Genomic DNA, 15,974 nt, shown 5'->3' with positions numbered 1-15,974 from the left:
CGTTTGTCCACTGTCGAAACCGAGAATTGTGAGGAAACCTGCACTACTCTGTCCACCTGCACAGTCGCAGTGGCGCAGCGCTCGCTGGCGCCATTTTCACGGCTGGCAACGGTTCGGTAGCGGTGCAGTCTACGGGAGATGAACCGTCAAAGGCGACGTCGACGACCGGCAAGTCGTTGAATGGATGCGTACGTGACCCTATTTAGTAGTCACGAATGACTGCTCTTCGCTTCGGCAGTGGTGGGTTCATTAGCACAGCGGCCTCGCGCTTTTTCACTGATGCCTCGCTTCTCTCTCCTTTTTTTTAGAAGACTGCAAGTAGGCCGGATATTTTCCGGAAGTGGTAAGGACAGCTTCTTTCTAAGTTTGCGAATTTTACAACCTTTCTTGAAGTCACAAGAACTGAAGTGTCGGCTGAATACAGTCGATTGGCCCGACTTTGTATTCGGCGCTCAGTTCCCTCAACAGACTTTTAGCCATTTTGCGCGCAGTTCCCGATCGATTGGTATTTCGTGGAACGATATTCCCGGCCTCCATTGTTTTTGTTTTTTCATAACTTACAGCGTGGCACGCAGCGGTGCGGCATATTGTCGGATGCAGGGACACCGCAACCGACTCCACACTGCAGATTGACAACTGAGTGGGTATAAAAAGAAAGGAAAGTAACAAAGAAATGGTAAGAGCTATACATCGTAAATCACTGATTTTAAGTAGCACACCTATATACATTCCAACGACGCCAACAACTAACACGTGGTCACGGAAAATCTAGTAAACAAACGGTCACTTCATTTGTAAACACTTGTCGCAAATTATGCCATGCATCCCTGATATATCACGTAGAAAATATAAATCAGCGTACTGCTGTCTCAAAACGCCCATGCTTACGTGCAGCCAGCACGACGCAAACAGCACAACTCTTACTTGAATGGTCGGTTTGTGTGGGTGCTTCGATGCCTCTCGACGTCTAGCTATGTCTGGTATGCGATAGCCTGTATGGGGCGCGAGCGTATCTCGCGGAGAAAGAGATTCTTGATTGGGGTGTGAAAGGTGGGGCTAAGTGCAGCGCGGCAACTGCCTCTCAATAGAGTACACCTAAACCGCACTCCACAAGGGGGAAGGGAGAGAGAGGTTGGGTGGCAGCAGCAGCCACAACAGTGGCATGATGCCTAGGCGGGTCACGGGACAAAAGCCGTGGCCTAAATCGAGCAGGACGGGAGAGGGCAACGGACGGTCTCCGCTGCACCATTTTGCGGGCATGAAAAAAATATAGGAGGCTATGTCACATTTAAATATGCAGGCTAGATTTATTTAGTTCAAATGTATAGCTTTGCGTAACCTATATCCGCAGCTGGTTGGCCTAAAGCATGTATTAATAGTAAGCTCTGTAGAGGTAGTGCACTTTTCTATTTGAGAATGGTTCATTCAGACTATATTTGTGCATCATATGCATATTCGCTTCTTTTGTGTGCATCATCGTGCGTTGCCTTTTGGTCAGTTTAATAAGGTTCTAAAAGTTGTGCAGGTGTTTCGACGTAGTCCTGATGAATCATGTAGATTGAGCAGGACAACGGCGAAACACCTGTACGCCCGTCGTGTCGGCAGCATGGCATTTGATTTGACATTTAATTATAAAGTTTTCTTTTTCCTTGTACCTTGTTTTGAAACTTAAGTGTTCTTGAAGATTATCTTTTAGGCCGTCATTATTCTGGCAGCTGCTCCGTTAAAGACTGCTTGCTTTACAAGCTCGATGAGTCGTTTTGAAGACATTGGCATCAACCATTTTATCCAATGTTTCTTCTAGAATTGATGTTTCCCTCTTCGGGGAGAAAAAAAAAAGGGAAAGGAATGGAGCTTAACCAGTTTACAGCATGGTTTGCTACCGTACACTAGGGGAGGGAGGAGCGGGAATACAAAAATTGGTAGCTTCGTTGCACATTCACTAAAACAAGTCCATAATGCGCACGGCCTTTTATAAGGTGCAGTCTCGCTCAATGGGCGTGGCGAGGACAGCGATAGCAAGCACGCGATGCCTGTGCTGAACGTAAAGGGCTCTTCGCAGCTTACCAGGGGTCATAGGTATATCTGACGTTACGGTGAGGCCGTATGTGCCAGACAGCGTCGTTACCGCATGGTATATTTCGCGAGCGAAAGCGCGACGAGCGCCTTACGCCCGCGCCACCGCCAACGCGAGAGCACCTGCACGAAAGAACTACAAACGCAGTGAGGACTCACCCTCATCTGCCTATGAAGCGCGCACATCAAACCGGGCATGGCGCTGTTCGAGTGCAGTGATGCGGGCCTCGTTGCAAGATGCGACTGTGTCCAAACCGGAAAGCGCATGCTGGCCGCCGTCCCGACCGCTCACCGAGGTGATCCCGCCAAGATGATGATGATGATGATATTTGGCATCCCCTTTGAGACGGTGACAAATATTCAACCAGCCAGCTTTTGTTAACCAGGCATGCTATACATGCTTTCATTCTAGCATTTTTGTATGCATCTCCTCAATTTTTCTCCTCAGAGCTACTCTGCCTACATTGTAGCGCTACCTATGTATGTAACGGATCCGATCGTATCAATCTCGTTTCTCATTATTGAACGAAACAGCGTTAAGGAGCTCGTGTCGCAGAAAAGCCGGTGTCGTCGGCATTGCCATCGGCGGCGTTGGCCGTGAACGAAAAATGGCGGAAGGCAATTCATAAATAAAAACAACTTGCAAGATGGGCTGGTTGGGAATCAAACCAGGGTCTTCGGAGTGTGAGACGGAGGCGCTACCACTCAGCCATGAGTTCGATGGTTCAAAGCGGTACAAAAGCGCCTCTAGTGAATGCGGTGTTGCCTTAGAAACGTGCTGTAGAAAGTTATACTGCGGTGTATGTCGGTAATTATGAGCATTTAAATTACAGAAGTTGCAGTTAAACGCGTAGCGAAGTACGTTTGCGCTACATTTCTTCTGGGCTTGGCGCACACGCAGAGCCATCTTGCGGCAAACACAGAAGACCCCCTCCTCGCAATGTATGGCGCTGCCCCGACAGGTGGAGCGCCACTCGCCCGCTTCTCCCCTTCGTCTCGTTTGAGCGCACTGGGGCTGTGCGGGGACCGGTGTGAGGATGCCGCAATACCCTTGCGTTTAATAAGTTTTCTCGCTCTCTCCCCTTACAACTTCCAGCGTGCGTCACTCGAACCCTAGTGTTTAGGCGACGCGGCTCCTCTTTCCGCTCACAGCGCGATTCCTAGGTGCAGCGTCCGATGCGGGGCGCCTCTGACGCGATCGCTGCTCCGTAGCGCGTCTGGCGGGAAAGCGTCCCCTGCGATGCGTGCCGTGCTGCTGGCGAGGAGTCATGCGTCTGCGTAGTGCTCCCAAGCGAGATAGAGGACGATCCCATCGAGGCTTCAGCCCCATGACCGCGTCCGCCTTCATGGCGCGTCGCGTCCCAGCTGTCCGTGCCGATCACGACGTTTCGCTCGCGTAGATCATTTCTCCCTGCGAGACACCGAGTTCCTTGGTTCACGCGCACGTTTCGTTGACGTGCGGAACGCTGCGTTGCTCGGCGCTCACCGCGTGATTGGTGAATGAGTGGGTGGTGCGAACGGGGTGCGATAACGCTATCGCGTTCCAGTCTTGAAGGCAAAACTTAGGCGTCCTCCAGTTTTTCCACCAATGCTATATACGTATCTGGCTTATCTCGACTGCTGGCCGGTTGATGCTTCCGTCCACTTAAATCCAAGGGCTTCTGGAAGGAGTAGGTAACGCACACCTGCAGATGCACCAGATCGTTAGATAATGGCAGCCGTCTCTTTTCTCCGTCTGTCTTCTCTTCCAGATTTGCCTTCACTTCACCTTCTTGGGCACATGTTGCGAACAAGGGGCCCAATCGCGATAGATGACGGTGATGATTTGTTTATTTAATGGCATAAACCCAGTGTGGGGGATAGGCCACGAAGCGGGTGGTAATATGATAAAGAAGAGAGGAACAAAAAAGTAATCGCACACTTGGAAGAAACCGATAATAAGCAAAATATTGTGTTTAGATCCCGTCGCCACACTTCGTCGTCATCGCTCTCATCATTTTCGTCTTCGCTTCATGGGCTGATGATGAGGAGGATGATGTGTGGGGATGCACGACTCTCACGCGTCCCCTGATATGTTATTTCCCCGCATAGCTCCCGTCTCCTATAATCCGGCTTCGCCGCTTGGCTTGATGCCCGCGACAGTTGGTGTGGTTGAAGCACACTGCGAGAGATGGCGCGAGTGTGGCTCTGCTAACGCCAGCTAACGCTAGCTAACAGCGGGGTTACTTGGGCGCGAGAAGGAAAAGGCTCTTCCTCTTTGGTTCGGGTTCGGCAGGGGCGCGGACGTTCCGTGCTTGCGCCGATCCATTCTTCTGCGAGACCATCTCGCGAGGCCTCGTTCGAACGCGCCACCGTTCGCGTGACCGTACACACGAACGACCAGGCTTTGGTGTCCAGCATGAGGCGAACATACTCGCTCGTTATCCGGTAGCGGTGAGTCGGACTTCCGCGATTTGTCGCGGAAGTCCGCTCAGGTTCGCTCCATGATCGCGGAACCCTGCTGATTGAACAACTGAAGACGATCGACCTACCTGCTTTAACTGCCACCGTGTCGGGCACGTTGCTCGCTGCTATAACAACCTCTGGTCGTTGTTGTTGTTGTTGTTGTCCTGAGTGGCCGTGGCACATACCTACAGTGGAGGATTGGCCATGAATCGGGTGGTTCAATTAGGTGCATAAAAATAATAATAATTACAAGGGAGTTAACAATTTGAGCGTTGGAGTTTAAAAGTAAAGGTATTGTGTTTGGAGAAAAAAGGAAATAATCAGGAGAAAACCGGGTATAAAATAATAATAATAATAATAATAATAATAATTAGTAATAGATAAGGAATCAAAGAAAGCTATGGTTGGGAGGGAGAACGATCAGTCTAACATGGAAATCGATTGGTTTCAATTAGGTAATTTTGGATTGCCAAGCAAACATTTCTGCGACTGAACCCAATAATGTAGGCTCCAAAAGATAAGATCACAGGCACTGATAAAGTTACACCAATAGAGCGAAGCGGGATTTCGAGTAGTCGTTTTCTTATAATAGAAAAACGCCTGCAAGACAACAAGAAATGGTCTATTGTCTCCGCTTCGCCACAGAATGAGCATAATGGTGAGGGGACCAGACCAGACCTGTGGAGGTAGAAGTTCAATGCAGGTATACGGCAGCGCAGCCTCGTGATGGACACTTCAATTTTCCGTATTCGGCAAGAATGTCTGTGCCAAGGGTGCAGGAGATGTCCGTAATCCACAGAGTTGGTAATTGCGGACCTTGAAACTGCCTGTGTAATGACACTCCTGCGAAATCTAGCAGCAGTAATATCAGCAGTCAAATGGCAGCATTGGAGAATCGGGCCACTTATCGATTCCTTGGCTAAGGAGTCTGCAATTTCATTTATAGTTAGTCCTTTATGGCCAGGCACCCAAATCAAACGCACGCTTCTCAAGTACTCAGGTACCAATGATTGAAACGTCCTCATCACGCGAGAATCACTAGAAACAGTAAGGGATGAGCACAATGATAACGAATCAGTGACTAGCACGGCTGACGTAATTGATGGTCCTAATTTGCGTAATGCCAGCACCACGGGCATGAATTCGGCTAAAAAGATCGGTATGAAATCTGGCAGCCGAAGAGAAAATTTTCAATCGAGAATCGGGGAAAATATTCCTACACCTGACTTTTCTTCACATTGTGAAGCATCTGTCGCAAGTACAATGTTTGTTTGACGATTGTTTGGATGATCTTGTAATATACCGTCTAGAATACGGTGTGGAAGTAATTTTGCATTATTAGGAAAAATGTCATCGAATTGAATACCCGTGGCAACAGCTCTGTCGGGAAAAGGAAGTACATCGCATATGCGCACGCGCAAAGAGTCAAGTAATTTTTGCACGAATATAACTTGCGGAGTATGGTACTCGCTGCCAGATTGCACCAAAATGCAATGCAGGTTGTGAAATAAAGATTGTTTGGGGATGATGCAGCGGTGATTCATAAATCCTTAAGAACGTCTGCACTGTCAAAAGCCGGAACCTGCACGAAAGAGGGGGAACAGGGGATTCTAGATAAAGAATAGAATTTGCAACAAATTTAGGAAGACCTAAACACAGACGTAATGCTTCTCTTTCTAAGAGGATTAGAGGACGGGACATGTACGCTGGAGCTCCAGAGAAGAACACGCAACCAAATTCTAATACATGGCGAACGTACACACAATATTCATTAGGAGTGTATCTCTTCTCAATCCTATACGACGACTGCTCAGCCTACGCAATATGCCAATTGCACGGGTACCTTTTCCAGTCACATGATCTATGTGTGAGCGCCAGTTGAGAGAGGCGTTATAAATAATTCCGAGGTATTTAACAGATTCCACCTGTGGTATGTCTTGAAGGTGGTAAGACAATGAAATGTGCACTATGTCACGTATCGAAAAAACGAGAACAGCACATTTGCTGGCATTGAGTATAAAGTGACTAACATCTAACCACCTCTCCAGAGCATAAAGGTAAGTTTGCAGTCGTTGGTATAGGGTATGGATGTCGTTTGCAGATGCAATAAACGCAATATCGTCTGCATAAACATAAGTAGTTACGTCTTGATGACAAGGTAGTGTGCTCATGAGAATATTAAAAAGCACCGGGGAAAGGACAGAGCCTTGCGGTACGCCTCTCGTTTGTTTGTGCTTAGAAGAAGAAACGCCACTTTCGTAGCAATAGAATTCTCTTTCACCTAAGTATGACTGAATCCACGCTACTATATACCCAGGAACACCACAGGGTGTTAACCGATTGATCAATACAGTGTGCTACACAGTGTCGTATGCTTTAGCGATATCGAGCGTCACTAAGGCAGCGTATTGCTTATGACGTCGAGCGAGTTGTATTCGGCTTTCTAAGTCGACGTGGGCATGCCAGATGGAGCAGCCGGCCCTGAAACCAATCTGACAGGGACTAAGAATAGAATTATAATTAATAAATTTCATGATACGAAGGTGAGGAAGCCTCTCAATGAATTTTACTACGTTTGGTGTAAGCGCAATGTGCCTAATGTTCTCCAATACATACCTTCCTTCTTGTTTCTTAAGCATCAATATTACTTTGGCGAGCTTCCATTGCAACGGAATCCAAGTATATTTATATTGAATAACTCACCAGGTCTAAAAGAACGTTAGGCGATTCTTGTAACCATATCTTTAACATTGCATTCGTGACACCATCAGGGCCAGGGGCTGAATTCGGTAAACATAGTGCAGTCTCATTAAGTTCAGCTAAGGAAATTGGAGTAAACCCATCCCAAGGATCTAATCTATAATGAATAGCCTGAAGACTGGCCGTAAATTGATTTTCTAAGCCTTCGGCAATCTCTTCTAGGGAGGCGCTCAGTTCTTGCGGGGCCAAAAAACAATTGAGTCTAATGTTAAGGATGTTGGTAGCACCTTTTTAGCACGAAGGAATGCAAATAGACCACACTTATTTTTGAATTTAATAGATAATCGTAATTCCTAATATCGTATTCCTCTTTGGCTCGATTAACAGTACGCTTAAATACACCAGCGTGAAACTGATAATTTTTCCAATTTGTCGGGCACTGATTATGCAGAAGCATTTTCCAAGCGGCCTTTCTTTTTCTATAGTCCCGCGTACACTCATTATTCCACCAACGACAAGCGGTGTCTTTAGCCGAAGGGATGACAATTTCTGCTTGCTTCCGGGAATCCTCTAGAATTGAGCAAATGGTTGAAGCGATTTCCTTATCATTGGCATTGGCAAGTTTCGAAACAGCAGAACGCAAGAAAGTCTTAAATTTAGTATGGTCCAGAAATGTACATGCCTGGTATTCTAAAGATGTTATTGGACAATTGACTTCAAATGACACAGAAAGATGATCACTGTTGGTTGCTGAGTCAACCGCTACCCACGACAAAACGTTGATGCCAGCGCTACAAAATGTTAAATCTAACACCGAACGAAAAGAGCCTCTAGCAAACGTTACTTGCCCTGTGTTCTGACATGAAAGGTGACTATCAATAGTCCGCTCCCATAGTCGCTTACCACACAAATCTGTTTTTAGCCCCCACGACTCGTGATGCGAATTAAAATCCCCTACCAACAAAATTTCTTTTCTACAGGCAGCCACAGCCCTATCAAGTTGACGTGTACTTTGCACACCGGTGGGAAAATAAGCATTTATAATTGAAAATGGGTGGTATCCTGGGAGACATAAATCTATGGCCAAAATTTCGCAGTCGCAGTCCATGATTTGAAAAGAAATTTTCGCCTTGTGACAAATTTTACTGGAAACAAGTATCATTAATCCTCCACCTCGCGAGTCTCGATCTACTCGGAAAGACCGAAAACCTTTTAAATTAGAATTTTTCTATGGTGAAAGCCACGTTTCTTGAAGAAGTACGATATCTGCATTGAATTGAATAGATAGGCAAGATAAATCTGTTAAATTTAAAAACATAGTGTGACAGTTCCACTGCAGCACTTTCAACTGCCCAAAGGTGGTGAACGCACAGCAGCGGCAACTGCCACCTTTAGAATACGTTCTGTAAGCACAGGAGATGGTTGACTCTTTCTTTATTTTGGTTTCACAGTTTTTGAAATTTGGGACCCCATACGTTTGGGATCTCGAGTGTCACGTTCCATATCTGTGACACTAACAGTGTCTGAATAAGAGGGTTCATCCTCGCCTGGTTAGACAAGCGAAGTAGTGTCTGTGAAATGTTCTGCAACTGTGGAAGGCGTCTCTACCTCGTTGCTAGGCGCTCGAGGTGTGGAGTTAGATACTGGGGACTGCATTGGTGTCTTAGTGGTCTGCATTATTTGCAACATGGGGCTCGAAATGATTTGCGCTATGCAATCAGAGAGACTGGATATCAATTTATCCATAGCTTTAGCCATTGCTTTTTCCACAGCAGAGTCAATTGCTTCTGAGAGACTAAGATCCATGCTTGGAGTATTGCGCGCTGTAACACCAGAGTATCCGAAGGCCCTGTCTTTGATAACTGAAATTGCAGCTCTTCGGGAGCAGCGACGGCGGTCGATTATTTCAAGAATTTGTGTTTCTTAAGCGCGAACTGAGCAGTTCGAATTGGGTGTGCTCCCCCACAGAGGCAGCACTTTTGAGATTGAGTAGAGCATTCACTTGAAGAATGACCATCCCCACAGGTGCGGCAACGCATAGTAGGCTTACATCCTCCTGCGCTGTGCTCGAATCTCCAACAATGCTGACACTGGATTGGACGTGACGCAAGCGGCTCTACACGACACACAAGAGGCCACACCTTTATTTCAGATGGACATGATGTGCCCACAAACGTTGCAATTACAGATTCTGTCGGAACCTTCTCGTTATTAGCCAGTCGATTGCAACGGTAGATAGCAATGACGCCTGCTTCGGATAGCTTGTCCAGGGTTTCAGTAGGACTTAATCGGGAGTCTACGCCCAGCAGAAGACCCTTGGTGCACGCAAGGTGAGGCGGTATAAAAGCACTCACCGGGGTGGAAGCGAATGAAGTGCATTTCAAGAGGTCTTCAACACAGGTTTGGTCGGGTGAACGACAACCCTTTCCGCCCTTTCCGAACGCTTGCACATCAGTGAAGGTCTGGAAGTGGTTGGACGTGGCCTCAAGTGCCTTCTGGACAGGCTGTGGATTCGTGATCCTGATGGAACCTCCATTGGCAGGCACAAACGCCACAGGAATGGTGCTGACGCCATTGTGAAAAAATAAATCTATAGGCAATTCATTAGGTGGCAGGAATGCTGACCAGGCGGATCGCGCCTGGCCAGGAGAACTGGTCGACATCAGCTCAAGATGGCTGACGCAAGGAATTCCAATGAACCAGGAACTAAAATAAGGTTAGTGTGACACCTGAAACCACCCGATACTTAGCCAAAACACCACTGCAGGTACACGAAACGATCGCTCTGTCGAGGCCAGCCGAACGGGACTCAAGAACACTCAACGAGGTCCAACGTGGATGTCTCTGGTCGTTCCCGCAACGTCACGGCCATCGTCTTCTTCTTCGTTAGTTCAAGGAGGTGGCTCGTAACAATATTAGGCGTAACACTAAACGACAGAAAGATAGCGGTGTGGATAAGACAGCAAAAGGGTTTATCCCATATTCAAGTTGACATTAAACGAAAAAAAGGATCTGTACAGGTCATGTAATGCGTAGAACATATAACCAGTGGATCATTAGTTACAGAATGGGTGCCAAGGGAAGGGAAGCGCATTCGAAGATGGCAGAAAATTAGTTGAGGTAGAGTTGAGGTTTCATTGGAGATCACTGGCAGAGGCCTTCGTCCTGCAGTGGACAGAAAAAGGATGGGGGTCATGATGAAGATGATGATGATATACGTGGAGGTTTTACTGAAGCGCATGTTCATGACCGGGTAGACCATACGCAAAGCAGGCCCATGTGGCATGTACTATAAAGATCGCCTCCCTTTGTAGGAGAGAGATCTTTTTTTTTTTTTTTTGGTATGAGGCGGAAATATTTAACGGCTCTACTTTAATGTTATTTCCTTTCATTATTCGTCAATGGCCCTAGCGGCGTTTTGCGTAGACCATCTTGAACGGTGGACAAGAAACGAATACATAGGAGCAAAGTGGATCCGTACTTAATACTTACCTATGCAGATATCGCCGAAGTCTGGCTCCTGTTTTGTATAAGACTGGTGCATTGAAGGCAAGTGACCTGATTTTTTTAGGGGTCCGGCTACCCCTAGAATATACGTTATTTTGCTAAATGCTCACTCTTACCTACCAGCATCGTTTACGAAGTACAGCTGTATCCTGAGCAGCTGTACATACACTGTTCGAACACTTAAAAAAGAAAGGGCCATGAAATTTACTCGAATTACCTGACTACGGATGAATTATCTGCCCAGATGGATATCACCTGCAAGAGAAACCCAATCAATACATTCACTAATAGAGTAATTACATTTTCCATAACAAACATTACAGCACGTGTTTATCCGTTTACAATGAGGTCAAGAAGGAAACGATGACGGCTCCGAAGACTACGAAGGTTCGATACAGCCTGCAGTAACCGCAAAAATGTTAAAAATTATGTTCAAGGAGTCGCCAGATGATCTTTTGTACGTAGTAAACTATACCACTCATTTTTCGTCGATACCTTCCAGTTGGAAGCTCGCTAAGATTATTCCGGTTCTTAAGAAAAATAATGGTGAAGCATTCACTTACTCTACATCATCCGACCAATTGCTCTAACTTCGAATTTGTCTAAATTATTAGAAAGGATTCTGAATGTTCGTTTTATGAAATTCTTTAGTAGAGGACATATATGCACTCAGCTCTGGCCAAACTGGATTTAGATCTGGCTGTTAAGCTTGGCACGTTCATGTGTACCTGGAAAGCTCGACAAAATTAGCACGATGCCAGAAGTAAATTCAGCTCTAATAACTAGATACATCATAAGCCGATGATAGTGTAGAGCACGACGTTTTATTGAATCGGTTAGCAGACCTTGATTTGTCAAAATGTATAATAAAACGGTTTCGTGAGTTTCTGACAGATAATTTTATTGCGCTGTGAAAGGATTTTCTTCAGACAGACATCGACAGTCGTGTGGGGTTCCACAAGGAGCTGTCGCTTCACCTGTATTGTCCAAAATATTACTATGCTCTATATCTTGTCATAATGACCTATACACATATGTATACGTAGATGACATTGCGTTTTTTTGTATCAGACAATGGCATCCAATCTTTATACAGTTGATTGAAAACATACCTGTGCGCCATAGAAAACTAGTTACAGCATATTCACCTCTCCATTAAGGTAAAAAAATTCTCAATTATATTCTTTCCTTTAAGGGATCCAATACATATAGGCCTTACCTACCGCCTGCATAATATACCTCAGGTTGACCCAGTAAAATACCTGGGCATGCACAGTGCATGATAACCAGCTTAGTTGGCACATGCACATTGAATATATAAATAAAAAAGGATTGCAAGTGGTTGAAATGCTAAGAAGGCTTTGCAACCGAGAGTTCAACGAAAGCCCGTCTCTTCGGGAAGAGACATGACAAGGAAAGACGTACACCGACTAAGTAAAAGTCATTCAAAGACAATACGGAAACCTTGTTCACAACGGGGCGAAAAAGTTTGAAGTGGCAGTGGCCGTCCTCAATACCGAGAAACAATTGGTCAGTTCTTGTAGCATACGTGTAAAAAACACTGAGGTAGCGAAAAAGGTGGCGATTGCCCTAGCCATCGATAACCCCAGTTGTAGATACGTACTCAGTGACTCGCAGACGGCGGTCAGAAAATATGCACAAGGCAGAATTTCGCCGAAGGCTGAGGCTATACTCAAAGTCAACACGAACTATGTCACCTCCGAGGAGATGGAAGAACGACACATTATATGGTTCCCGGCTCACACGTCCCCCGACACCCCCGTACCCACCCTCAACGAGGAGGTCCACCGCGTAGCGCGAGGTCTCATGTTCCGCGCCCGCGAAGACGGGTCCTCTCTTGGGGTTGGAAATCCAATGGAGGCATGGTCAGAGAGGGACAGAATGACCAGATACTGTGATATTACAAAATTTCATCAAAACTCAAGGCGGGTTTATCCGCCCCCTAACCCCAAACTCGACAGGGCCCAAGCGGTAGACTGGAGGCAGCTGCAAACGAATACCTTCCCCAACCCCGTCCATCTCAGGAGGATATATCCGGACATCTACTCAGATGATAACTGCAAACTATGCAGCAGGGCTCACGCATCTCTTGGACACATTCTCTGAGATTGTGAGGTTATACGCAAAGAAAATGCAGTTTCCCCAAATGAAGCTGCGGCGCGATGGACGGCCGCGTTGCGCAGCTCAAACCTCGAAAATCAACTATGGGCCATCCAGCAAGCCCGTGAGGCGGCGAGGAGACAGGATCTCCGGACCTCCTCGGAGGCGGCCTAGGCCCAGGCCACGAATTTGCCGGATTGTTAATAAAAGTTGTTACCACCACCACCTGTTTAAATAGGTTTCAGCATGTGGCGCAACCACCGAGCGTAAGACGGGAGGAGGGTTCCTTCGTATCGATTGAACGTGTGTCCTGTTGAAGTTATCTCGAGGGACTCCAGCTACAGACGTCACTTCCATTTTTTTTCCTGGCCGATTAGACTAGACTCCATTCACTCAGTAGTGTGCGTAGTCGTTGCTGCGTGCTCTTTGCGTGCTCTGCCAAAGCATTTGCAGCCACTCTCATTGATATCGTTTTGATGTTGGCTCAGCCGCTGTTTACAGTTGCCCGAACAGCGGCTGAGCTTAATCTGTACAGCGGATCTTGCAAACAAGGCCAGAAAAGGCTTCCTTCTACACTGTGTCCTTCCCAATAACGTGTGCGTGCCTCAGTTTGCGCAAAGGAACGTGAGCCACCTCAACGTCATATTTACGAAGCACGCGTGATAAGGTCTCGCTTATCCCGGGCACGTAAGGAATGGAAGCCCGTTTCTTCGGACGGGCAATGCCAGCTTGGAAAAGGTTGAACAAAGTTTTGTACAGCCATTATTTCAACGTCGATGGTTTTTTCCTACGCTACGGCGTTCTCCGTGAGCTTCATGGCGCACCGATTGCAGGCCATCTTTGTGTCACTCGCACCTACGACAGTGTCCGCCGTCGTTTCTACTGGCCCGGCCTCGCTCGCTCTGTATGGCGATACGTTGTTGCGTGCGAGCCCTGTTAGCATCGAAAAAAACCAGCGACGCTTCCTGTCGGATATCTTAAACCCCTCGGCATTCCAAGTGAGCCATTCTTTCGAGTAGGTTTAGATTTTCTGGGTCCTTTCCCCTAGCCCAGGTCCGGTAAGAGGTTGATCGCTGTGGCTACTCATTACGTGACGCGCTACGCCATTACCCAAGCGCTTCCGACATGATGTCGCGACATGACGTCATGTCATCCTCCATGACATCATTTTAGTGCATGGTGCCCCACGACAGCTACTCACAGACCGTGGTCGTATCTTCCTCTCCCAAGTCATCGCAGACATCTCGCACTCTTGTTCTACCAAGCACAAGCTCACTAGCTCCTACCATCCTAAGACCAATGGCCCGACTGATCGACTGAACCTGACCACCACTGACATGCTGTCTAAGCACCTTTCGCCAGACCACCATGACTGGTACATTGCACTACTCTGCGTCACGTTCGCATGCAATTCCTCACGCCACGAAACCACTGGTTATTCGCCATTTTACCTCTTTTTCTGTCGCAACCCTGCATTGCTCTTGGACGCCCATTACCCATGCTGACCACGCAAGGCAGTATGCCCGTACACGCCTATTGGCATCCCGAGAAAATCAAGAGCGCGCTAGAAATCAGCGCCACCATGACGTACACTTTTCACCAGGTGCCCTTCTGCTACTCGGTCGCCTTCCCGTAGAGTGGGGCTCTCGGAAAAAAAAAATATTAGTGTTGATCCCTCTTTCATAGGAACTGGTAGAATACGAAAGTGAAACGTGTCTTCACAGAAGCTGTTATATGTTTGCTTCGCGAACTCTTGGTCTGCTGCAGCGAAAGGAGCACGATTTGCAGGTCGGCAACCGTGTTGCAGGTTTGCTTGGCATGCGGCGTCCTGTTGGCGAGCGGCGTTCGGCTGTCAAGTCGCTTCGGCAACCTTCCGAGCATTTTGGTCCGACTCCGTAGTTTCTTGGCCAGCCCGCTGCGACGCGCTCAGCTTCAGGAATGCGAGTGACAGAGTTTTCAGCGGGCGCCGCGAACGCGTAAAGGCGTTCTGCTTTACGCTGGCGTGTCTCTCGCCGGACCAAATCGAGGTTCGCCTGTCGATGCTGCTGCCTTTCTGCACCCCTTAGCGCAGCAGTTTTCTTAGTTGGTGCCATCGCAAGCGAAGCAGTAGGTGGCGTGTAAGCACTGCTGATGCATGTTGGAGCTGCACTCCGTAGGCGACGAGGTGCCACAGGCTAATCCGACGTGAAAGATAAACCATGTGCGCAAAGTGTCAACATCAGGCTTACCGCGTTGGAGCCTCCGCTACGCTGTGTTTAGCGGTGTGACCATACAGAAACATACTGCCAAAGCGCTTCCTGTCGGCGCTCGCTAGTGTCACGATGCAGTACTTCGCTTCACAGCTCCTACCTCCATCTCACAAGCTGGCTGCAGCTCTTCCGGAGGTACAAGGTGTACGCAGCTAATATGATTGAGCAGCGGTATAGAGTTTCAGGCGTAACTGGCTGTAGAGAGATTTATTTTTATCCCTACGTGATACTGTACAGCGATGCGTGTCATGTTAGCACGTTGGCGAATGCACGTCGTATACTGAGAATTACTGCGGCAGTTACCGCCAGTAACCGTAGCAGCCACCCTAACCGCGATTAACTATAGCAACATGGCAGCGACTATACAGCGCCGACCACCCGCTTCGATCCGAATTCGCGCTTGCTAGTGGCTCCTGCTCTTTCAGCAAGAAACAAGGGGCAAAATCCCTCATCGCTAAATGTATCTCAATCTGAGGTCAAATCATTAGGTATTTTTGTCGTGATTATTGAGATCGGCTGTTTGTTTTCACGCTGCGAGCACTACAGACACGGCGCCGAGCCGTAAAACTGGTTTGGTTGCTAGTTAGCAGATGGCGCCACAGCATTAGTATTGGTGATGCGTTGACGATGTGGAGTGCTACAAAATCTTGATTGTTTACTGCATCATTAATTTATTTCCCCGCTGTAGCACGGTACGTGATAACAATAGCGAGCAAACGCCAAGCAGAAGCCGAGCAGAAAGTGAATATTTGTAAGGGCATTCGCTCGTACTATATTTGCTAAGGAGGCTGCAAAGTAACTGCAGGGAAGGCGTACAGGTGAAGCGAAGCCCTGCTGTCACATGCATGTAAACGCAGCTTATGGTTACGGCGTCAA

Source organism: Dermacentor andersoni, chromosome 4, assembly GCF_023375885.2.
Source record: "Dermacentor andersoni chromosome 4, qqDerAnde1_hic_scaffold, whole genome shotgun sequence".
Classification (NCBI taxonomy): domain Eukaryota; kingdom Metazoa; phylum Arthropoda; class Arachnida; order Ixodida; family Ixodidae; genus Dermacentor; species Dermacentor andersoni.
This window is presented reverse-complemented; position numbering follows the sequence as displayed.